The sequence below is a fragment of the Erythrolamprus reginae genome, chromosome 2, assembly GCF_031021105.1.
Source record: "Erythrolamprus reginae isolate rEryReg1 chromosome 2, rEryReg1.hap1, whole genome shotgun sequence".
NCBI classification, from domain to species: domain Eukaryota; kingdom Metazoa; phylum Chordata; class Lepidosauria; order Squamata; family Dipsadidae; genus Erythrolamprus; species Erythrolamprus reginae.
In genome coordinates, this window is record NC_091951.1 from 310,710,134 (window position 1) to 310,734,755 (window position 24,622).

Genomic DNA, 24,622 nt, shown 5'->3' on the forward strand with positions numbered 1-24,622 from the left:
TAAATTTTATTCAGAAAAAGGCAAATCAATTGACTTAATCAGTGCCATGATTTGCCTCATTCTGAAGTTAAAATGAAACTTTTTGAAAGATACAAAGCATTCAGTCAGCACTGAGAAAAACCATTTATATGTATCCTTTAGTATGAGTACTGTAGGCCTCATTCTATTTCTTTAAGTGGAACTTAACAAACTTCTTTGGAATTTCCTGCTGTATTTGACATTAGGGTGTGAGGCAGTAAATTTGCTACACCTATATTTATAATTGGATACTTAAAGCTCACTGTCAGGTTGCAAAATATTCTTGTTGCTCAGTCTTTAGATGTTTGTTGCCATAATGTTGGCGCTGGATTTGGCAAAATCATTCATGTTTTTGGTCAAGCAAAAGTAGTAAATTCATGTCAAGACAGAAGACTCCATATTACATTTAGTTAGTTCTAACATGGTGCCATGTCCTTCATACATAGAGTTGAAGTTTTGGAACAAATATGTGATATCAAATCATGGATAACTGGATTTTGAAATATGAAAAGAAGAATTCAAAAGGACAAATATTAATAAGCGTACTAATAGAAAATTTAACACAAATCAATTTTAGAGAAGATAATGTTGGAAAGGCTTTACACAACCTAAAACCATCCCTATCTATTGGACCTGATGGATTATGTGCATACTTCTTTAAAAAGCTCTCCTCATCCATAACTGAATCTCTAAGAATAATTTTTGAAAAATCCCTCATGATTAGCTTCTTACCTGACTTATGGTCACTAGATACAGTCATACCTATCTTCAAAAAAGGAGATCCAAGTAATGTTGAAATTTCAGACCATTCTCTTTATGTTGCGTCACCTGAAGTTATGGAATCAATCATAAACCAACTCATTGCCCTCCATCTAGAAACCAACAACCTACTCTTTAACAAACAATTTAGTTTCAGAAAAAAAATTATCCTGAAACCTACAACTCCTACACTGCAAAAACCTATGGACAACACATCTTGATCAGGATAAAACAATAGATGCAATTTACGTAGATTTCTGTAAAGCCTTTGATTTAGTGTTATACGACAAACTTCTCCTGGAACTCAAATCCTCTGGCATCTCAGGATCCCATGGCTGGATAACTGCATTCTTGTAAAAATAAACAATAAGTGATTAAAATAGGGAGTGCCCTATCAAATCCTACCGTTGTCAACAGTAGTGTCCCTCAAGGCAGCATTCTAGGACCAATATTATTCATACTAGATCAACCTCTGTGATCACATTACAAGCAACTGTGTTTTCTTTGCTGATTATGTTATTTAACAGCACCGACAATACTGCTACCCTTCAAAAAGACATTGACCATGTATTAGAATGGTCAGACAATTGGCAACTTCAAATCTCAACCAACAAATGCTTTGTCTTACACATTGGCAAAAAGAATCACAACACAAAATACTTGGAGGACAAGACCTTGCAGATGACCCTCACAAGGACTTTGGAGTTCATGTTCAATGTTCAACAATGTTGCCAAAAGTCACTAAGAGTTATTAATCTAATCTTGTATAGCTTCTTCTCTGGCAATATTACACTATTAACCAGAGCATATAAAAAATTGCTAGACCAATTCTTGAATACAGCTCACTTGTCTGGAATCCGCACTGCATATCGGATATCAATACAATCAATAGAATCCAAAAATATTTCACAAGAATAGTCCTCCACTCTTCTGCTCACAATAGAATATCTTATTCCACCTTGAAATTTTGCGCTTAGATAGTCTAAAACTTCATTGCTTTCAATCTTATCTAAATATAGCTCATAAAATCATCTACCACAATAACCTACCTGTCAATTATTTCCTCAGTTTCAATCACAACAATTCACAAGCACACAATTGGTTCAAAGTTAATGTTAACTGCTCCAAACTCGACTGCAGAAAATACAACATCAGCAACAGAGTGATCAATGTCTGGAGTTCACTACCTGACTCTATGGTTTCCTCCCAGAACCCAAAACCTTAGGCTATCTACAGTCGAGCTCACCCCATTCCTAAGATATCTACCATCCCTGTCCTACTGTCCTATTGCCTAATTTACCTGTAACTACTTTGCTAATGTTTATGTTTATACCAATACCTACTATCTTGTACATGTTTGACAAAAATAAAAATAAATTTCTCAACCTAAAACTCTTTGGAAATTCAGATATTTTGGACGTTGACATTTCCTAAATAGATGAAGGTGGCTTACCCCAATCTTATTTATTAAATCTCAGTTCTTGGGATTTATGGTAAAAATACAATGTCAATATTATGAACACTCTCAAGAGACATGAAGCTTAGACTTCACAAACAACCATCCTTATGAGAATGACCAATCATAAAATATTTGCTTCCAAGAACACAATCTGATAAGATAGTTCCCTCTACCCAAGAATGTTTTCTACAGTCATAATTGTTCTTTTCCTTGTGTTCTGTCGGGCTCTCTGGTAGAATCCTCCCAAATATTCACAGGTACAAATTTCAGACACACACACATTTGAAAATTCAAAACAATGTTCTTTATAATGAAAATTCACTTAAACCAAGCCCTCTTTTGGTATAGCAAAGAGCACTCGTCTGCAAACAAACTGGTAATTTGTACAAGTCCCTTATCAGTTCTGTGATACTTATCTTGCAGCTGTGAGGCAATTCACAGTCCTTCTTCTTTCACAAAGTGACACACACTTTGCTCTGGTTTAGTTTCAAAGCGGGGAAAAATCAGCACACAAAAAGTCAAAGTCAGTAAAGCAGTCACGAAACACAATGATCAGATAATCCTCCACAATGGCCAAACCCGCAGGCTGCTATTTATAGCAGCCTCACTAATTACCACAGTCCCACCCAACCACAGGTGGCCTCATTTTCTTTGATAATAATCTCTCAGTTGTTGTTGCCTATGCATCACTCTCCGCATGCGTGGCTGTATCATTAACTCTTGTTCTGAATCCAAGGAGGATCTCTATTCCCATCCCACTCCATGGGAAGGATACTGCAAAATTCCCATTCCCACCCTACTTCAGGGAAATGATACTGCAAAATCCCCACTCTTGGGAGAAGTCTATTGCAAAATCTTCATTCCCACCTAACTCTGGGGCCAGCCAGAGGTGGCATTTGCCAGTTCTCAAAACCTCTCAAAATATCCGCTATCGGTTCTCTGAACTATTCAAAATTTCTGTTACCACTTCTACAGAATCTGTCAGAACCTGATGGATTTCACCTCTTGTGGGTAACAATTGTTTTTCTTAAAATGTATCTGAGCCTCCTATTGACCCCAAAAGCATTATTTTAAAAAAAGATAAAGCTGGCAAGGGAAGGCGGGAGACTAATCTTTGCTTTGCAGATTCTTATTTTTAATATTTTAATTGTAGGGATATTTTCTTTTATTTATAAGAATAAAAATATACAACTAAAGTTCAGGGAGCTTGTCAGGTGCCAAATAATGGTGGACATGGACTTACTGAAGAACCCTATTCCATCTTAGAAAGATGGACCATGACACAAGGTCAAAAAGACTGAGCAAATGAGTGGAGCCAGAATTCCCCATGCCTCCTCTTCTTTGCACATTTCTCTGGCCACACTGAAATAATCTCTCTTCCCTGTTCTTTTCCAGTTTCTTAAAAGGAGAATTATTTTACTATTTAATTTTCTCTTTGCATTTTTTAATTTCAAAATAAAAGTGATAATCCTGCACAGTGTCCTTTTCTGGATATTTACTTCATGTAGTAATTATTAGTCTATAGTAGGGACTCACATTGTGCCCTTGCCTATTTCTGATTCATTCATTATTAGTTAAACACATTTGATTAGCCTTCCCAATCCAGCAGCTTCCAAGTGCCCATTCACCCACAGTTAGTGACTTATACCTGGCTAGCTAAGAACGGTGGAACTATAATTTAAATGCCCTGGATTCTATTGGACCAGAGAAAACTGACCTTGTCAAAGAAGATAGAGGGTTTCTTTCTTTCTTTTTTGGGGGGTGTTGTGGTTGGCTCTGGCCCAGCTCCTGCCCCAAGGAATGTGGACGTGGATGTGGGGGAAACATCCACATGCCACAGGCCTGTTTTGCTCCCAATAAAATCTCCCGACGAAGGCTCCTCTGACGAAGGAAGCGTGAATAGCAGGGAAGAGGGGAGTTTGGCAGAAAGCCCAGGAGGAGATCAATCATCCTTATCATCCCTATATTCTGAACAAGAACTTATGACAGACCCAGTGATGCATAGGAGAGAACAACTGAAGGATTATTACAGCAGATAAGTGAGGCCACCTGTGGTTGGGTGGGGCTGCTGTAATTAGTGCTACAGATAAAAAGAGCAGCGTGCTGATTTAACCTCATAGAAGTTTATCTGATTCATAGTTTCGTCAAGATTGTGATTTCCCTGTTCAAGATTGTGCATGGACTTTCTGGACTTTGGAATTGGACTCAATTTCCCAGTTACTGGGTGGGAAATTGGATTGCATTTAACCTGTGCCTTGTGTGTACCAGAAAATCCCTTTGACATTTAAAAATGAGTTTTTTCTGCTTTTCTGTTGATAAAGACTTTTGGTTTTCCTTCTATCGTGTGGTGTGTGTCTTTTTGGACCAATTATCCTGTAATTACAGGCGGTTGGGACATGCCGGCAGAGGGAGGAATCTTCCTTTTTTTCTCCTCCCAATTTGATGATCCAAGGATACACATCTCGTTTTCAATTTAATTCAGAGCCAAAGCGAAAACCATTTTGCAGAAGCTGAAGGCTAACAGCCTTGAATAATTACATGGTTTATGAAGCTTAGTGCAAGTCATAAAGTTGTGCCAAACTTGCAGGACCAACTTGCTACCCACAGTGTACATTGCTGTTGCACACCTGCACATACCTGGAGAACATTGGTGTGGCCTATACAGGTTCAGTATGCATTATTGTAAAGCCAAGGATTGGCCTCTTCCAATCATAATTTGAAATATGAGAACTGTGGTTTTTTTTCTTTTTACCAATTCTGTCATGCAATCAATCAACTGCATGACAAGAGTGTGTTACTTTGTATTACTGTCTTTGGGTCATTTACTATATCCCTCTTGTGTATTACCCTTTGGGAAAATAGGTAGGAATCAGAATGGGTTGACTCAGTGGATACTAAAGGAGTAGTATTTGTGTTATATTCACTAAACATAGTATAAGCACATGCTGTATATCATAGACAGCAATATCACCTACTGTACTGTATTTGACAGCAATTTCATTGCAAGACTTGCAAGATATTGGATTTGTCCTACCGGTACTACCTATCTCTCTCCATTGTGTGTCCACCATCAAAAGCAACTACAAAAACAGTTTTTTCAGGCTGAGGTTGAAGAAGCAGGTACTTTTCTGCAAATATATACATAGAAGGACAAAACATTACCAAAACCACATTGAAACGGATGTGCAAGTGCCGCCTCTATGTTGGTTGAGGCAAGCAGGATTCCCTTGGGTATCATTTGTTGGGGGTCAAGGAAAAAAAGAATTTTGCCTTCTCTTTCTGCTCAAGATCCCCATGTACAATTGGTGGGCCGCTGTGTGACACAGAATGCTGGACTCAATGGGCTTTGGCCTGATTCAGCATGGCTCTTCTTATGTTCTTAAAATGTAGGTGTCACAGTGTTGTGACCCTGTACAATTAGCAATGGATCCAGAGGACTCAGAGACAGTGAAGGGACCTGTGTTCCTGATACCTGAGCCTGAAAGCAAAAAGGACATGGTTTTAAAGGCTGAAGAGCAACCAGGACCTTATGTACGTCCTGAGATGAGTGAAAATGAGCCTCTTCTTGATGCTAGGACTCACAGGGCCTATAGGAGGCAAGAGTGGTTACTTCAGGAGGAGGCTTCCTTGTGAGTAGCACTGATGGCTACTGGGCCATGCCCTCAGACTATTTAAGGCAATGTCACATGACACTGGTGCAAAGGACAATGCCATTCCATTCCAGACTATTGCTGCATCTCTTGTCTCCAGCTGTGGAGGGGTGTGAATGTTTGTCTGGTGGTGGGCACCAATCACTGAGCCCTTGTTATATGTTGTGTGTGTGTTTTATATTCTATATTTTAAAATCAATTATTATTTTTTCTTTTAAAAATCTTGTGATTTTAAAAGAAACACATTCTTGTCTGCATTAATTACTATAGCTCCGGGCTTCCAGCCAACCTCTGTAAGTCTATGATAAGGAACTATGCTACAATTTATTTTATTTATTTATTTTGTCCAATACAAATTGTAAGTTAAAGAGAATAAAAACATGTAGTAGTAAATAGCAGGGAAAGGATAGAAGAAAAAATAGGAGAATAGAATACGTCAATGAAGAATAGAGGAAAAGATATATGAATGGAAGAAAAGATATATAAAATATAGGAGGGGCAATTGTACAGGGGACGGATGGCACACTAGTACACTTATGCTCGACCCTTACTATAGTAATAGTAATTACTATTATATTAATTACTATTACTATTAATTACTATTGTGTTTACCTATTCTTGGGACTCTGGCTAGCTGCTAAGATATTATTAGTATTGTGGTGAAGACTTTATAGGTTTTACTTGTTTTTAGAAGACACTCAAAATTGCTAAGACTTTTATTAGTAGTAAATGTTTAGTACTAAATCTGGTGGTATGAATCTTATTTTGGGGTGCTCGAGGCTGGGACAGAACACACAGGTTTCTGTTTTAGCAGGCTTTCAATAATGACAATATCAGTCACCACAGATAACGTTTTTCCAAATCAGTTCCACAAGTGTGAGGCTAAGCACCAAGAGCACATTCATAGTGTACCCACTGGATTTCCATCCTTTTAAGATCAACAATACAATGCACAGCAATCTATATATGCTCCTAAAGAGATTCCCAAGTAGCTGTTCTCCAGCATCCATCCAAACCATGGTTCCTACCTCACTGTGATAAGAATGAGCGAATGCTCAGTCCAACTGTCATAGAGCAGAAGGCACAAAGCAACATTGCTCATGGGACATAATATAGGAATATTGGATAGAGCCCTGTGAGGTACAAATAATAGTCCCTTGAGGGATGCTAATAGTAGAGGTAAAAATCAAAGCCAGGCTGAATTATGATGGGGCTATAAGGAAACAAGAAAGAGAATTTCAACATTTCATACTGGAATATCCCCAGTGCCCTTACATGCAAAAGTAAGAATATAGTAGAGGCCTTTACAGGAGCAGCTCTGGCACAGCTGGTTAAGACACCAACTAGAGGGGAGAATATTCTAGATTTAGTTTTTACGAATGGGAATTGGGTTTCAGATGTCAAGGTGGGAGAAAATTTAGGTTGCAGTGACCATCTATGTTTGTGGTTTGATGTAAAAACTCATTGTGAGCAATCCTATAATGCAACCAAAGTATTGGATTTCAGAAAAACAAATTTTAATGCAATGGGGGAATATTTAAATAATGAATTAAAGGGGAGGGATAAAATGGCAGGAGCGAGCACCCAGTGGACTGTATTTAAAAAGGCCATCTTAAAAGCCACTGGACTGTATGTAAGACAAATAACTAAAGGTAAAAGGAAGAAGAAACCGCTATGGTTTAGCAATGATGTAAGGACTATAGTCAATGAAAAAAAGGCTGCCTATAGGAGGTATAAAGAGTCTGGAAGTATAGCTGATAGGGAGGTGTATAAAATGAGACAGAAGGAGGCGAAACAGATAATATATGCTGCTAAAGCCTCAAAAGAGGAAGAAATTGCCAAATCTCTAAAGAAGGGGGATAAAACCTTCTTCAGATATATTAGTGATAAGAAGAAGAAAAACTGCGGCATCACGAAGCTTAGTACCGGGAAAAATACATGCATTAATGGGAATAAGGAGATCGCTGACCATTTCAATAGCTACTTCTGTTCAGTTTTCTCAAAAGACACCTTACAAAATAATACTATAGAGGGATATAGCATTGCCTCCAACTGTACGGATTCAGCTCCATTGATCTTAGAAGCCGATGTCTTAGAAGAACTTGAACGACTAAAGATAAATAAGGCAATGGGTCCAGATGGCATCCACCCCAGAGTTCTTAAAGAACTCAGATCTGTCATTGCTACCCCCCTGACTGATTTGTTTAACCAATCCTTGTTAACAGGAGATGTTCCTGAGGATTGGAGAATGGCAAGTGTTGTGCCTATCCACAAGAAGGGCAGTAGAGAAGAAGCTGGTAACTACAGGCCAGTTAGCTTGACATCAGTTGTCGTTAAAATGATGGAGACTCTACTGAAAAAGAGGATAAATCAGCACCTAAAAAACAATAAATTATTGGACCCAAATCAGCATGGATTTACTGAAGGCAAATCATGTCAGACTAATCTCATTGATTTCTTTGACTATGTCACAAAGGTGTTGGATGAAGGTGGTGCCGTGGATATTGCCTACCTGGACTTCAGCAAAGCCTTTGATACGGTTCCACATAAAGAGCTGATAGATAAATTAGTGAAGATTGGACTTAATCCCTGGATAGTTCAATGGATTTGCAGCTGACTGAAGCATAGACACCAGAGGGTTGTTGTGAATGGCGAGTATTCTGAGCAGAGTCAGGTTACAAGCGGTGTGCCACAAGGGTCTGTTCTGGGTCCTATTCTTTTTAATATGTTTGTGAGTGACATAGGGGAAGGTCTGGTAGGGAAGGTTTGCCTATTTGCCGATGACTCTAAAGTGTGCAATAGGGTTGATATTCCTGGAGGCGTCGGCAATATGGTAAATGATTTAGCTTTACTAGATAAATGGTCAAAGCAATGGAAACTGCAGTTTAATGTTTCCAAATGTAAAATAATGCACTTGGGGAAAAGGAATCCTCAATCTGACTATTGTATTGGCAGTTCTGTGTTAGCAAAAACTTCAAAAGAAAAGGATTTAGGCGTAGTGATTTCTGACAGTCTCAAAATGGGTGAACAGTGCAGTCAGGCAGTAGGGAAAGCAAGTAGGATGCTTGGCTGCATAGCTAGAGGTATAACAAGCAGGAAGAGGGATATTATGATCCCGCTATATAGAATGCTGGTGAGACCACATTTGGAATACTGTGTTCAGTTCTGGAGACCTCACCTACAAAAAGATATTGACAAAATTGAACGGGTCCAAAGACGGGCTACAAGAATGGTGGAAGGTCTTAAGTATAAAACGTATCAGGAAAGACTTAATGAACTCAATCTGTATAGTCTGGAGGACAGAAGGAAAAGGGGGGACATGATCGAAACATTTAAATATATTAAAGGGTTAAATAAGGTCCAGGAAGGAAGTGTTTTTAATAGGAAAGTGAACACAAGAACAAGGGGACACAATCTGAGGTTAGTTGGGGGAAAGATCAAAAGCAACATGAGAAAATATTATTTTACTGAAAGAGTAGTAGATCCTTGGAACAAACTTCCAGCAGACGTGGTAGATAAATCCACAGTAACTGAATTTAAACATGCCTGGGATAAACATATATCCATCCTAAGATAAAATACAGAAAATAGTATAAGGGCAGACTAGATGGACCATGGGGTCTTTTTCTGCCGTCAGACTTCTATGTTTCTATACCAACAGCCTTCAACTACTAATCTAACACCTATCTTTTTCTGCGTATAACAGCCCATGTTTCAAATACAGGCATAAATAAAAGAATAGGTATCATATCTATATCATACTGTGAAAATTCATACTTTGAAAATAACAAAGATTTGGGTAAAAGACTCAACCATCTTGAGTAAGAAGGAATCGGAATTTTGAAAATCCACACATTTCGGAAAATAATAATGATTTATAACTTACATTCAAAGTATAAATTGGTTCTCAATGGTTAGCTTGAGCAATGTGTTGTATTTATTACAGTTGCTGGACAACCCTTATTAAGTTAAGGAAAAATAGTTCCTTAAAGTATTATTTTAATTTAAGCAGAGTCTTGCCCCTCAATACATGTTCCAAAACCAATATTTTTTCTAGGGATGGTTAAAATGCATGCGGGTTTTTTTTCTTGCAAGCATTACATGTTTCTGATTAGGAATTTAAACAGTGGAAAACACGTGTCTATATAGTTAACTGGTTTTTCATGAAAGTTATAGTAATGTTTGCCATTGCTTCCTCGAATTCGGCACAGGAATTGAAAATGGGATACATGAAACGCAAAGATAGAACACTCCTGGGCAGTGTTCCCTCTAATTTTTTTGGGCGGTGGGCGGAAAAGTATAGTGTCTGAGCGGCAGTCCCTTCGGGACTGGGCAGCACAGAAATAATAAATAAATAAATAAATAAACAAACAAACAAACAAACAAACAAACAAACAAACAAACAAACAAACCCTGTTTTGCCTCAGAGAATTTCAAAATAAAATACTGTACTGTGTGTCTATAACAGTGTTTCCCAACCTTTTTTTCAGCCGCGGCACATTATTCATATTTTCAAAATCCTTGGGAACACTGAAAGGGGGGGCGGGGCGGGGGGGCGGGCTAAAGAAAAGTTTGGACAAAAAAACCCTCTCTCTTCCTCCCTTTCGCTCTATTTCTCCCTCTTTCTCTCTTTTCCTTCCTTCCCTTCTTTCTCTCTCTCCATCCCTCTTTCTTTCTTTCTTCCTCTCTTTTTTGCTCTCTTTCTCTCTCCCTCCTTCCCTTCCTCTATGTCTTTCTCTCTCCCTTGCTCTCTCTCTCTCTCTGTCTCTCTTGCTATCTCTTTCTTGCTTTTTTCTCTCTCTCTTGCTCGCTCTCTTTCACTGTCTTGCTATATGTCTCTTTCTTTCTCTTTCTCTCTCTCTGTCTCTCTTGCTATGTCTCTCTTTCTTTCTCTTTCTCTCTCTCTCTGTGCCTCTCTTGCTAAGTCTCTCTTTTTCTCTTGCTATGTCTCTCTTTCTTTTTCTCTCTCTGCCTCTCTTGCTATGTCTCTCTTTCTCTCTCTCTTTCTCTATCTCTCTTTCTCTGCCTCTCTTTCTTGCTCAGTCTCTCTTTCTCTGCCTCTCTTGCTATGTCTCTCTTTCTCTCTCTCTCTGCCTCTCTTATATGTCTCTCTTTCTTTCTCTCTCTTTCTCAGCTGACTGCAAGCGGGAGCCCTGACGGCGGCAACTGGACGTGCTGCTGGACACCATATATGCCAGGCCCGCAGCGCCAGCATGTACGACGTCCAGCAGCACGTCCAACCGCCACCGTCAGGGCTCCCGCTTGCAGTCAGCTGAGAGAAAGAGAGAGAGCGCTCCCTCTCGCCGCCGCCATTTCCCCGCGACTGCCTGCGGCCACTGCGGCCGCCCCCCTGCGCTCCCACCGCCAGTGCCCTCCCGCCAGGCCACAAAGGACACTTGCCGTCGACGCCAGAGAAGCTCCAGCTGGGCGGGGCGCTGCCGGTACTTCCGTCCTGGGGCTCCCACTCGCAGCTGTCAACTGGCTCCTGCTCGATGCCGTGGTTTTCGGCGCTCTCCTGCTGGGCCCCAAAGAAGGAAGGCGGGAAAAAGGCGCGAAGAATGGAGCTCTCCTTCTTCCTGCCTTCCTTCTTTGGGGCCCAGCAGGAGAGCGCCAAAAACCGCGGCATCGAGCAGGAGCCGGGGGACAGCTGCAAGTGGGAGCCCCAGGACAGAAGTACCGGCAGCGCCCCGCCCAGCTGGAGCTTGGCGGCACACCTGGCCATGTGTCGCGGCACACTAGTGTGCCGTGGCACACCGGTTGGGAAACGCTGGTCTATAACAATGAGCTCATAATAGGGCAACTCTATCAATATCAAAATGCCACTTAAATAGTTGAGCTAGTTTCAAACTAGATTTTGATTTTCTTTCTCTCTTCCTTACTCCCATTCTTTTTCTTTTTCTTTTCCTTCCTCTCTTTTTTCTATCTGTTTCTCTCTCTTCCTCTCTTCCTCTCTCTCTCTCCTTCCCTCTCACTCTTTACCTCTCGGCTTCTGGGCAGGTTTGAAAAACTCTGAGTTGATGATGATTTTTAAGTGAGCGATTGCTCACTGCTCAGCTTAGAGAGAACTATGCTCCTGGGAATATAGCACATTCAGCTTTCCAGCGACGTACCGGGGGGGGGGGGGATCAAGGCAAAAAGAAAAAAACGGGGCGGTGGTGAAGTAGACCCAGAGACAGGGTTTGAGCAATCGGTACTTTTATTCAGCTCAGAGAATAAGTGACAGCTCAGCAAGGTAAGTGACGATTCAGCGAGTACCGACTGGCTCTGCAGGGAGAAGCCGCTTCTTTTATACTTTTGCGGTTCCCGCCAAAGCGAGAGCCGGCCGCGTCTGAGCCAATCAGGAGCGACTTCCTGCTTGGGCTCAGACAGCGCTGGAAAAGAGGAACAAACTATTTACAGCGTTACAAGGTAGCCATTTCAGGATACAACACCCCTCCCCTCATAGTTGGACCCATCCATCAAGAAAGCCACGTGACGAAGTCGTCCAATCGGTGAGGCCTTCGAGACTCTCGCGCTGACCTGCGCAGTCCATTTTCTCCTTCGCCACTGACTGTGGAGGATGGCTCGCCGCTGTTCTCCCGGTGCGGCGGACTAGGCCTGGCGGGCCCAACGAAGGCCTCGGAGGACGAGGATGGCTCGGCGTCGCTGGATGGTTCCCCCTGGCCCGATAAGTCTCTCTGCGTGTTTCTTAGTTCGGGCAATGTATAAAAGTCTGTTGAGGGGGGAGAGTCCGAGTCAGCGGGTTGTTGTAATTGGTTTTCAGTTCGTTTCCGAATGTGGTCTATGTGTCGTTTCCACAAACGACCATCCTCCAGTTTAACAATATAAGTCTTGGGTGCATTTTGCTTAACAATAATTCCCTTCATCCAGTTTACATTTCCATCAAAGCATTTTACATATACATTTTGACCCAAATACATTTCTCTTTCTGGTTTTATGCACATTTGGTTATTATTCAAACAGAACCTTGGGTTTAACCTGTCTAGTGGTGACCTCAACTTTCTCCCCATCAATAACTCTGCAGGGCTTACATGTGTGTGCGAGTTAGGGGTAATGTGCTGGGTTAATAAGAATTGGTCCAAGTTCTGTTGCACATCTCCAGGGCCTGACCTGTGCAATGCCTCTTTAGCCACCCTTACGTAACGTTCTGCCAACCCGTTAGCCCAGGGCGAGTAAGGCGAGATGAGGGCATGTCTGACCCCCAGGCCATCTAGGAATAATTCGAATTGCCTGGCTGTTAGTTGTGGTCCATTGTCAGACACCAATAGATCAGGGCAACCATGGGATGCAAACAGTCTGCTCAATACCTTGATAGTGGCACTTGTGGTTATGTTGTTCATTGCTATTATTTCCAACCATTTGGAGAAAGCATCAACCACTATTAGGAAATACTGAGACCCCACTGGGCCAGCAAAATCAATGTGGATCCTAGACCAAGGGCCAGCAGGCTGTTCCCACTCAGCCGGAGTTGTTTTGGGGGGATTGGGCCTAGACTCTTGGCACGGGTCACACTTTGAAACCCAACTTTCAATATCAGCATCAAGCCCTGGCCACCATAAATGCCCCCTTGCTAGGCTCTTCATCCTGACAATCCCAGGATGGCCCACGTGTAACATTCTGAGTACCTTTTCCCTTAGGCGTTTGGGGATGATCACTCTATCCCCCCACAGCAAACAACCTTTTACATATGACAATTCAAGTCTTTTGTTCTTAAAATCACACAATTCAGGTTTAACAATATCATTTTGCCATCCCTTTAGAACACAGTTCACTACTTGTTTCAGGATTTGGTCTTGCTGCGTGTGTGCAGCTACCTCTTTTGCTGTGGTTAGTGGGTTTTCCTCGAGTTCTATCATTAGCACGTCTGTGGTTGGAACAGGGTCTTCTACCAAGTCTGCTATGGGGCATCTGCTGAGGCCGTCTGCATGATTGATTTCCTTCCCCCCCTTGTGGGTGAGCTCATACTGATACCCAGAGAGGAAAAGGGCCCATCTGATTAGTCTTGGAGACATAAAAGGTGGAGTGGGCTTGTTGGGGGCTAGCAGGCCTAGTAGGGGTTTGTGGTCAGTGACTAGCTCAAAATTTCTTCCAAAAATGTAATTGTGAAACTTCTTTACCCCTGCCACTAATGCCAGAGCCTCCTTGTCTAACTGGCTATAATTTCTCTCTGTGCTGGTCATGGTTCTTGAAAAAAATGCTATTGGGGCCTCTGTCTGATTAGGTAGAACGTGAGCTAGGACTCCTCCTATGCCGTACGGCGAAGCGTCGCACGTGAGCCTAATGGGTAGTGAGGCACTATATTGGACTACTACACTTTTAGAAGTTAGTAAATTTTTTATTTGAGCAAAGGCTTCACGTTCAATTTTCCCCCATGTCCAGCGGGCTTCCTTCTGGAGTAAACGATGGAGAGGCTCTGCTACTGTTGCCTTCTGCTTTAAAAAAACGGAATAAAAATTAAGGAGGCCCAAAAATGCTTGCAACTCACTCTTATCTCGTGGCTCTGGGGCTTCTCTAATTGCTCTCAGCTTCTCAGTTGTGGGGTGGATACCTTCCTTATCTATTTTATATCCTAGGAATTCAATACTGTTAGTTCCCCAGACACATTTATCAGGCTTGATTCGTAACCCTTTGTCCTGTAGCCTCTTAAGTACTTCCCTTATTCTTTTGTTCACTTGTTCCTGGTTTTCCCCTGCAATTAAGATGTCATCAAAATATGGGATGGCCCCATTTACCCCTGACAATAGGCGTTCCATGATGCTCTGGAATATCCCTGGGGCTATGCTCACCCCAAACTGTAACCTCGTGCATTTGAAAGCCCCCCTGTGCGTTACAATTGTTTGAGCGTTTGCTGTTTGTTCATCGACCGGAAGTTGCTGGTAAGCCTGCGCCAGGTCGATCTTTGCGAACCTTTTCCCCTCCCCCAGGGAGTGTAAGAGTTGTTGCACAACCGGAATGGGGTAGGGGTGGTGTTGGAGTGCCTTATTCAGGGTTGATTTGTAATCAGCGCAAACTCTTAAGGAGCCATCTGGCTTCAGGGGTGTCACTATGGGAGTTTCCCATGGCCCCTGTTCCACAGGGACCAAGATACCTTGACTAATGAGTTTGTCCAGCTGTAAGTCTAGCTTGGGGAGAAGCGGGAGGGGAACCCTGCGAGGTTTCAGTCTAACTGGTGGGACCTTGGGGTCAATAGAGAAAGATATGGGGGTTCCCTTATACAATCCTAAGGTGGGGCTGAACACTTCAGGGAACTCTTTCACAAAGTTAGGCATAATATCACAGTTTACATTACACACACCCGAAATTTCAATCCCCAACGGTTCCATCCATGCTAGCCCTAGCAGGGAGTGTTTGGCCCCCGTCACAATAAGCATGGGAAGGGTACATTTGACATTCTTGAATACAATAGGTACATTTGCAGTTCCCAGGACCGAGATTACCCCCCCTTGGAAGTCTCTGATCACCAAAGAGGTTTGAATTAGGTCAGCCTCAGACACATTAGGCATATATAGCTTAAATTTTTCCCAGGGCATGATGGTATATCTCGAACCCGTATCTAGCTCCATTGAGCAAGGCTGGTTATTTAGCAACAACGAGATAACAATTTTAGCCCCCTTTTTGGTTGCCGTGTTATTCACGGAATATTGAGAGTTACCTCTATTGTAGTCTCGGTTAGCGGTGGGGTAATTCCTTTGACCCGAGTTGCGGAACGGTCTCCTTTCTCGCGATTGGGGGGGGTGGTTTTGGGGTCGCTGGTATTGTTGTGTGGCAAAAGTTTCTTCTGGTGCCGTTGCCCTGCATGCGATGGCGATGTGGCCTCTCCGGTTGCAACGGCGGCAAGTGGTGTCGCGGAACGGGCATCGATGGCGCTGGTGATTTCCCCGGCAGCCCGCGCAGGGGGCTGGATGAGTAGCTCTAGGGTGTCTCGGTTGGTCTTGCAGGAGGAGGCAGTCGTCCCCGTTGCTAGTTAGCTGGCCGCGGACGTCTGTTCCCATGGCGCTGGGAGACTCGGCGTCGATTTTGGCAATGGTTTCTCGCCTTCCGTGCTCTTTTAATTCTCTTGCCGCTGCGTCGGCTGCTTCCGCGGTTTGCGCTAATTTGATTACGGTTTGTAGAGTCGGCTCGTCTTCGGTGAGGAGTTTACTTCTCACTGTGTGGTTCTTCATGCCGAAAATCAAGGCGTCGGTGAGGCGAGCTTCCGGATCTTGAAACTTGCATTGAGCGAGTACCGTTCGAAGCCGCGTTGTGAATTGGCTTATCGACTCGGTTTCTCTCTGAGCCATCATGTGAAATTGATGCCGGTAAACCACGGCTGGTCTGGTTGGTTTAAAATGGCTCGCTAGTTTCTGTTGAAGGACGTCCCACGCTGTGGCTCTTGCTTGTTCTGGTTCGGTGAGAGTTTGGGCAAGTCTACGGATCTCTGCGCCGCAGTAGTTTAGAAAAATAGCCCGTCTGCGATCGGCTCCGGCGTCCTGCATTCCCGCCGCCTCGAGGAATATCTCGAAGGTGGCCATGTACTCGTCCCAAGTCATTTTCTCGGCATCGAAAAGTTCTGGAGCCTGGCCGATCTGGATTTTGTCCATGTTGCACGCGAAGTTCTTCCGTTCGTTCGTCGCCAGTGAAGTAGACCCAGAGACAGGGTTTGAGCAATCGGTACTTTTATTCAGCTCAGAGAATAAGTGACAGCTCAGCAAGGTAAGTGACGATTCAGCGAGTACCGACTGGCTCTGCAGGGAGAAGCCGCTTCTTTTATACTTTTGCGGTTCCCGCCAAAGCGAGAGCCGGCCGCGTCTGAGCCAATCAGGAGCGACTTCCTGCTTGGGCTCAGACAGCGCTGGAAAAGAGGAACAAACTATTTACAGCGTTACAAGGTAGCCATTTCAGGATACAACAGGTGGGATGCTGCTGAGAGTTGCTGGAAAAGTGACCAGCCTTCCATGAAAGCGTCTTCTCTCCCTATTCACTTGCCTTCCCCTTCTCTCCTTCCAGCAAGACCATCCCAACCGAAAGAGAAGTGCTGGTCATGGGGGGAGAAGAGAAAGAGGGAGGGAGGGGGAAAGAGAGAGAGAGAGGCAAGGGCCACCAACTCGTGCAGGAGAAGTTCACGTTCTTGAAGGTGCTGGCCAAGCGCCCTGCTGAGCTCCCTTTGACAACTTGTCCTCCTCGGAGGCACAGCTGAGGCGTAGGTGGGTTGTGCGCGGGCGGTGGCCTCAAAGATTGGGCCAGGAGGACAGGGCACCTGGCAAGACCCTCAGGGACGCCCCCGTCCAGTAGCCCGGGCGGCTGAAGGAACAAGAGGACGCTGTGCGAGGGAACGGGAAGGAGGGGGGGCGCGAACCATTGGGCGTGTGCGAACGCGGTGTTTGGCTTTCTAATTTTTCCACCCCTTCATTCCTGGGGTTTTGAAACGGCGCTCGCATCGAGAAGGAACAGCATTCTTGGAAACGTCCTTCGCGTCTGACGTGGTCCTCCATCGACTGAAAGAAGTCTCTCTTTCCTCCTTCTCTCGGGATCCGGACTTTCGTCTCCGGCTGGCGCGGGGTACAAGAAGCGAGAGCGCAAAGAGAAGAGTTTTTGGAAGCGGCACCGCTTGCTTTGAAGCTGTGGAAAGGTAAAAAAAAAATTTTTAAAAACCCCAAACGGAAAAGTATAAATCCGGGTTCGGGGTGGGATAGCACCTGGCTATTCTGGACTAACTATAACCTTTAGGCTGTACTGTCTCTCCCGCTTGTTCGCTGGTAACCTGTGGAGCTCTCGGGGACCAGCTCTTGCCAAACTTTTCTTCTGACAACTCTTCTGCCTTTCCAAAACTAGCCTTTTGCCTTTGATATCATACTGTCTCTCTGCAGAGAGGTTTCGTCTTTCAATTCGCCCCCCCCCTCCAAAAAAAATGAATAACTTGAGATCAGGTTGGACTGGGATTCCCATCATCCATAGCCAGTGTGATCCACTTATTGGCAAAATAAAATGATGGGAGGTGAATTTGGCTGGAGGAAAGCTTTCATTATTTATTTATCCTATTTATATGGTGTCTGCCTCGACAGCTCTGTTTTCTGCCTTTGCCTAGAGTGATAGTAATCCCAGTTGGTGTAATAATAGTAACCCAAATAATACTTCTTGGAAATTCACTAAACTAAAGGAAACCTAAGGCAAGTAAGACATCCAATCCTTAGTGTTTCTCAGCTTGACATCATCCAATTCTGTTGGATAACTCCCATCATCCCTAGCTGATTTAGACCATGCAGGGCAGGAATAACAGTTCCTGCAGGAATAACAGTTCCTGGAGGGTAGCCAATGGGAAATTAAAGACATCCCAGATAATGGTGGATTTGGGAAAAGAACACAAAAGAGGAAGAAAGGAGCACTTCAAGAAACTTCAGAATTTCACACAAGCATCTCATGAATGACTAATATTCAACTAAAGTCATATTTCTCGTGCGCTTCATAAATCAGCCTCTCCTTCACATACAGATATGAGCTGAATAGCAGGGAATCTGTCTATTCCTTTTCAGGTCTTGAACCATATTGATCGTAGAGAGCAGCATTCTAGATAAAAGATGCATCTGTTTACAGATCTTGAATGATGAACCTCTAAGGAAGGATAGGAATTGTGGAAATACAGGAAACAATGGTTCTGCATTCAAAAGAGTGCCTGGTTTTGCACAGTGGGTAGTGTTTCATAGAACAAAAAACTGCATGAGCAACTATTGCAACATTGGTCACCTTTGCTGATTGTTGGCCACCATCCTGGACTGATGGGATTCTACAACATATGGAGAGACAGAGGTTGCCTGCTAAAGATTGCGTTCTTTAATTCAACATTTAAGTTAGGAAAAAGTACACAGAATATAGACATAAACATTAAGAACTGTACATTTAACACAATTTTAAGAGAAATTGTGTACAAATCAAGGCAATAAAGTTACGGCAAAGGTTTTCCAGGTGGGCTGGAAAAGAGGGGTAGAGAGCACCAATTTTGAGATCTAAATCCTCCATTTAAATTATAACATTTTAAAAGTGCTTAGTTTGGGTTCAGCTATCTCCAAACTGGTTTCGGTTATTCATAGTGTATTTCGCCTATAGGTACTAAAAATGATCAAAACTGTTATTATTTTTAAAAATTATATTGCATGAATGCCACTATCTGCTTCAGCCACGGCACATGAATAGAAAAAGAAGCAGATACTGGCATTCATGCAATATTTGAAATATCATCTAGCATCCAAAGGGCTCTCTCTCCTTAGGTCAATTTAGGCATGTGTTAATTTTCTAATTCTGATTTTAAGAAATAATAATAGTGAACAGAAAAGTTACTATGAAGATGAAGAATTCAGAGATGAATGTTATGAACGATAAGTCATCTACATCTATACTTATATAAGTATGTTAATAAATAACAGAAGTATGTTAATAAATAAACAATCATGGATATGAATGGAAATAAACAAAGATAATTCCAAGAAATGCAAAACTGCTAGAAAAACAGCTTCCTTTCCAGTATTATTAAATTTGTCATGGTTTTGAATCATCTCTTGGTGTATTATATTATTTTCCCAGTGCATTATTTTGGCTAAATATTGAAAAGAAAACAACAGTTAAATGTACTAGAACAAATTGACATTAGTGGATATTATTATTTTTATAAGTGTGTTAAAGACAAAAAAAGTGGACTGTATTCCCAAAAATTTTTTCCTAAGGGAGGCTACTATCTTTTGATGCAAAAGTTGTCAGATTGGCTGGACTTGGAACCATGAGGGACTGTGATTGTACATTTAGTAATTTTAGTTAGTGAACCTGTGGAAAATCTGACCAACAGAGAATGTGACTGTTATGGAACTCCTGGAGAGAAAGATGGGTTAACCTTTTTCACTGCAAAATAGCTAAGCAATTCTAAAGAAACCAGTTGTTGGTTCATAAAGCCAAGAAGTAAAATATCTCCTGGGTCAGGAACCAGAGATTTTAAAATATAAACATTTTCTGATGAGAGTGAACAGTGGAGTTTTGTCTTTAAAGAAGTCAAGGATGTTTGACAAGTTCTTAGGAAAGACTAAGAAAAAGCCATTCATTCCTCTGGAGTTATACAGCTGGGGGGGAAAGTTGAATAATTTTGAAATAAGAGAGGTTGGTTGTAATAATATAACAAAGAAATATTGGGAAATCATCATGCAGGAATTTGCATTGTTGATCTATTATGAAAACAAAAAGAAAGGTATTGTAAGCACATCTCATTTTGGCAAAAAGAAGCTATTTGCAGCCATCTCTCTATCTCTTAGAAATTTTTGTTATATGATTAACATAAATTAAAAGTAATCAGTTCACATGTATTTTTTTTCCTTTTAGAGAATAAATAGTAAGGAAACTTCCAGTGGGTAAAATTATAAGTGGAAAGGGTGGGTCTTAGTGGTTGGTCTCAATGGTGGGAAAAGGAAGAGAACAGTTGTGAAATAAATGCCTAATTCCAAAGAAAGGAACAGATTGGCCCCCAAGCTGCCCCAGAACCCTCTTAGGGCTCTCTAGTCACTGAACTGCATACCATGTTACAACTGTGTTGGATAGTGGCATTCCCTTCCTATTCAACCATAATTGAAGATGACTTAATGAAAATGATAGGAATGATCAATAAGAACTCAACATGAGGAGGAGGAAAATTGTAGTTACTGGTAAGAATAGGTAAACACAGGTCATAAGAAGCAGAAAATAATCCACTAGAGGCAAGAAGAACACTATATTTCTCCCAAATAAAATCCTCATAACATGAAAAGGAGAATTTTCTACTATAGCATGCTAAAATTCAATTGGGATCATTTGTAATTGGAATTCAAGATCATGAATTATAGAGCCGGGGTGGCACAGCAGGTAGAGTGCTGTACTGCAGGCCACTGAAGCTGACTGTAGATCTGAAGGTCAGGGGTTCAGATCTCATCACTGGCTCAAAGTTGACTCAGCCTTCCATTCTTCCAATGTGGGTAAAATGAGGACCCAGATTGTGGGGGCAATAGGCTGGCTCTGTTAAAAAGTGCTATTGCTAACATGTTGTAAGCCGCCCTGAGTCTAAGGAAAAGGGCGGCATAAAAATCGAATAAATAAATAAAATAAATAAATGATAAGTTGGGAGGCCACCCATTATAATAAATATTACCATTCCCAATATGTGAGTGCAAAATGGGTTCTGGAAAGACTTTAGTAGTCAGCTATTAGAAGATGATAAAGAACTTTATGCACTAACAGCAAAGATCAGGGTTTGTATATATTATAGTGATCACAGCACCAGAGTCTATGGATTCTGTACTATTGGATGGAGATGAAATAATCTTCCAGAAAAAGCAGGAAAATGGATATGAATAATGGAAATTGAGTCGCCCTGAGTTTTTGGAGAAGGGCGGCATACAAATCTAATAAATAAAATAAAAATAAAATAAATTCTGAATTAAATCTGGTTTTCCATTTACATCAATTCAATGTTAATACAGCTTAATGAATTTTAATAAAACACATTTTTCATTGTTAAAAGTAATGCCCAACAGTAGTACTACTCAAGTAGTTTCACATTAATTGATTTCTAGTTCATTACAGAAAATACTGCTTAAATCAAAGGCATTCGACTTTGAGATTGTGCAGGCTTTAGCTAACCTGATTTTATCATTGTTTGAAAACTTTCCAATAAATTCTACTTTGATAAAGAATCTAATGTCTACAGTGCTTGAATTAAAAGATTAAACAGGACAATCAGTTTAATTTAAATGAAAAAATAACTTAATTAGATAACATTTACTTATTCATACTATTCAGTGTTTAAAGTTTTACCATTAATTTTTCTGTTTTCTCCATGATAATAGGGGAATAATGATAATCAATTAAAAATAACTATGTAAAATAGTGTATTAACAGTAATATTCTCCTTTTTATATATTTATACTTAACTTATACATGAGTAAGTTATATAAGTTTAACATAAATTTCTCCCTATATGTTTTATTAGAGAAAAAATTCTACACATTGTTTATAACCAGATTACAACTCCTGAGGAAAAATAATATATCTAGCCCAGATATATTGCTTGCTTTGTTACTAATATGAAAAGCAAAATGATCCAAAGCAGCTGGAATAATTTTATTTTAAAATATTTTAGACTTGGCAACTGAAAATCTTATCAACTTTTATCAGTTTGCCAAGGTGTTTAATTCCATTATTCTCAATAGATTATCTTGTTACTTCTAAAGAATTATTAGACATTCTGACTCCAGGTTTAGAAGTTGCCTTGTACTTGAAAAGACAGCTTGTAATAAGTAGGTAACAAAATGTTCTTTGGGGTAAAAAAAAATTCTGAATATATTTGGGATTTTAATCAATGGTGTTTAAGCAGGATTAGAGGAAACAGCTGGCTAAACAAACATTGAGCAGAGTGGATGCAATGGTATAAATTAATAATGCTCGTCTTTATTTATGGCATGAATGAGAGCTTTTGTGGAAATAAAATATATTAACCACGGTCATCATGTGCCATCTAGTGGATATAAAAGCATTTTACTACCATCTAATATACAGTGTTTACTAATAGTAGGGCAAGGGTTCCCCCACAGATATCTGTGAAAGAGCTAACATCTTCCATTCTTATTGTTGATGGGAATGAATAACCCAAAGAAGCAAATGGCTGCATACATCACTGCTGAAGATTATCTGTAGTTTGCATAGATTACTTTGTTAAAGTTGTTCTCCTGGTGAATCAATTGCTTTGATAAAAGGAGTACAATATTTATATATAAAAGCCATGCATTATCACAAAATCGTCAGAACCGTAAACCCTACAAACTTAAAACTTGGTACATACGTTCCTCTTGGCCTTTAGGTGCTTACCAAGAAAGGATTTTTCAAAATGACCAACAGATCATTTGTAATTTCTTATATTATTATCACACGGTCTGATGCTAAGGAGTTAGATGCCCTACTCCGCCTCCCCACCTGAAAAGAAGTCTGTTCCAAATGGGTGTGGCCAGTGTGTGACTCATACGACCAGCAGGCTGGGAGTTTAGATTTTCTACTCCATGCTAAGGAGTTCAGTTTTGGTTTTGTAGCAAAGCATGGGTATCCATCTACTAGTATTTATTTATAATTATCTGTTTAATCAGTAGATATTCATTTAGTTATTGGTTTTGTCTGGGGGCTTCTTATAGATACAGTGGGCTTCTTATACATACTCACATACATACATACATACATACATACATACATACATACATACATGCATGCACATACTGGCACATTTACATATATGTCTCAAAAACAGATCTATTGGTGAGGGTGAATTTTAAAGTTTGGTTTGAACTGGAAATGATAACCCAAGGTAATAACATAAGAATGGTGTATGTCTATGGAAATTTTCAGTCATGCAGGTTATGGTTGTCCAAAAGGCAACCGGACTTTTAGTCCGGTTGCCTTTTGAAAAAGCACCTTTGGAACATGGAGATGCTGAATTTTGCACAATTTTCCTCTCTTTATTTTCTGTCTACTCTGTCAGAGTTGTAAGCGTTAGGTATTATGGTTTATTTAAGGGTCATCTTCTCATTAGATCAGAAATTTGGATTTTTCAGCTAGCTCTTTTTTCATTCTTTAGTTCCTCTTGTTTTTTTATCATTCTCCAAAGCAAATGCTTCCCATCTCACTGTTATAGCAACTCTAAGTGGTTTACATATACAGTTGTAGCTTAGTACTCACCATTAATTGGTTCTGGAAGGCACAACGGCTACAAAAGATGATGAATACCAAACAGATTTTCCCCATAAAAAATAATGTAGTGAGTCACAAGGAGCTGACACTGACATGTTCTAGCTTGTGCATTGAGTACCATTCATTTCATTCATTTCATTTATTGGATTTATAATAAGCAATATGTACCAGGACAAAATGTTTACATCAAAATGCGATGGGTACTAAATTTGATGAGTTTCAAAACAGTTCTCTACCCCATCAGCCACCCCCAATGCAGCACATCCAAGACCAGGCAGCAGACCAGTGAAGGACTGCAAAAAGGCTTACTACCACACTGTGGGTGTGGCTTATTTTGTGGGTGTGGCTTGCCAGCCATGTGACCAGGTGGGAGTGGCTTGATGATCGTGTGATGCATGGCTTAAAGATCATGTGACTGGCTTAAAGGTGGCCAACTTGACAGCACTCACGTCAAGGGTTTGGATTAGGGTTAGGGTGCCTGGCCTTTCCTCTCCTCAAAGAGATACAATTTCCCTATCTATTTAGTATTGCTGAACATCCAAAATATACTATTTAATTTTATGTATATATGCCATATATGTACATACATATTACACACAGGCACACAAAAATATACATTATCTATTATTTAAACTGTATGTGTATGTACACACACACACACACCTCTTCTAAAATTATGACCATTCCACAACATTTATTGCGATAGGAAAAATATATTTAAAAATATATTTTAAAAAAATTATAAATTTTCTACTGGTTCTGCATATCTGACCAAAATTTTCTACCTATTCTGCGTATCTGACCGAATTTTTTCTACCGGTTCTGTGTACAACAGATCTCACTTCCATCAGGATTGCAGGGAGTACAGCATAAAAGGCTGTTCTGCTGGAGCCAGCCATCTGAATTTCTTTGGCAATGGGATTTGAAGTAGGACACTGGAATAAGTACCAAGACTGCTCCCCAGTTACCCTAGACCCTGTCATAAAAGCATTTTAAGCAGTGATGGGCTCCTACG

At 41.1% G+C, this 24,622-nt stretch overlaps 1 protein-coding gene across 1 annotated transcript in view; it reads left to right on the forward strand.

Annotated features, from left to right (window-relative positions):
- Window positions 1-17,279: 17,279 nt before the first annotated feature.
- Window positions 17,280-24,622, forward strand: part of HAPLN1 (hyaluronan and proteoglycan link protein 1) — a 59,626-nt gene continuing 52,283 nt past the window's right edge. Inside the window, exon 1 of the mRNA XM_070736344.1 lies at window positions 17,280-17,494. The gene's annotated coding sequence lies outside the window, so the exon portion shown is untranslated. The remainder of the gene's footprint in view (window positions 17,495-24,622) is intronic.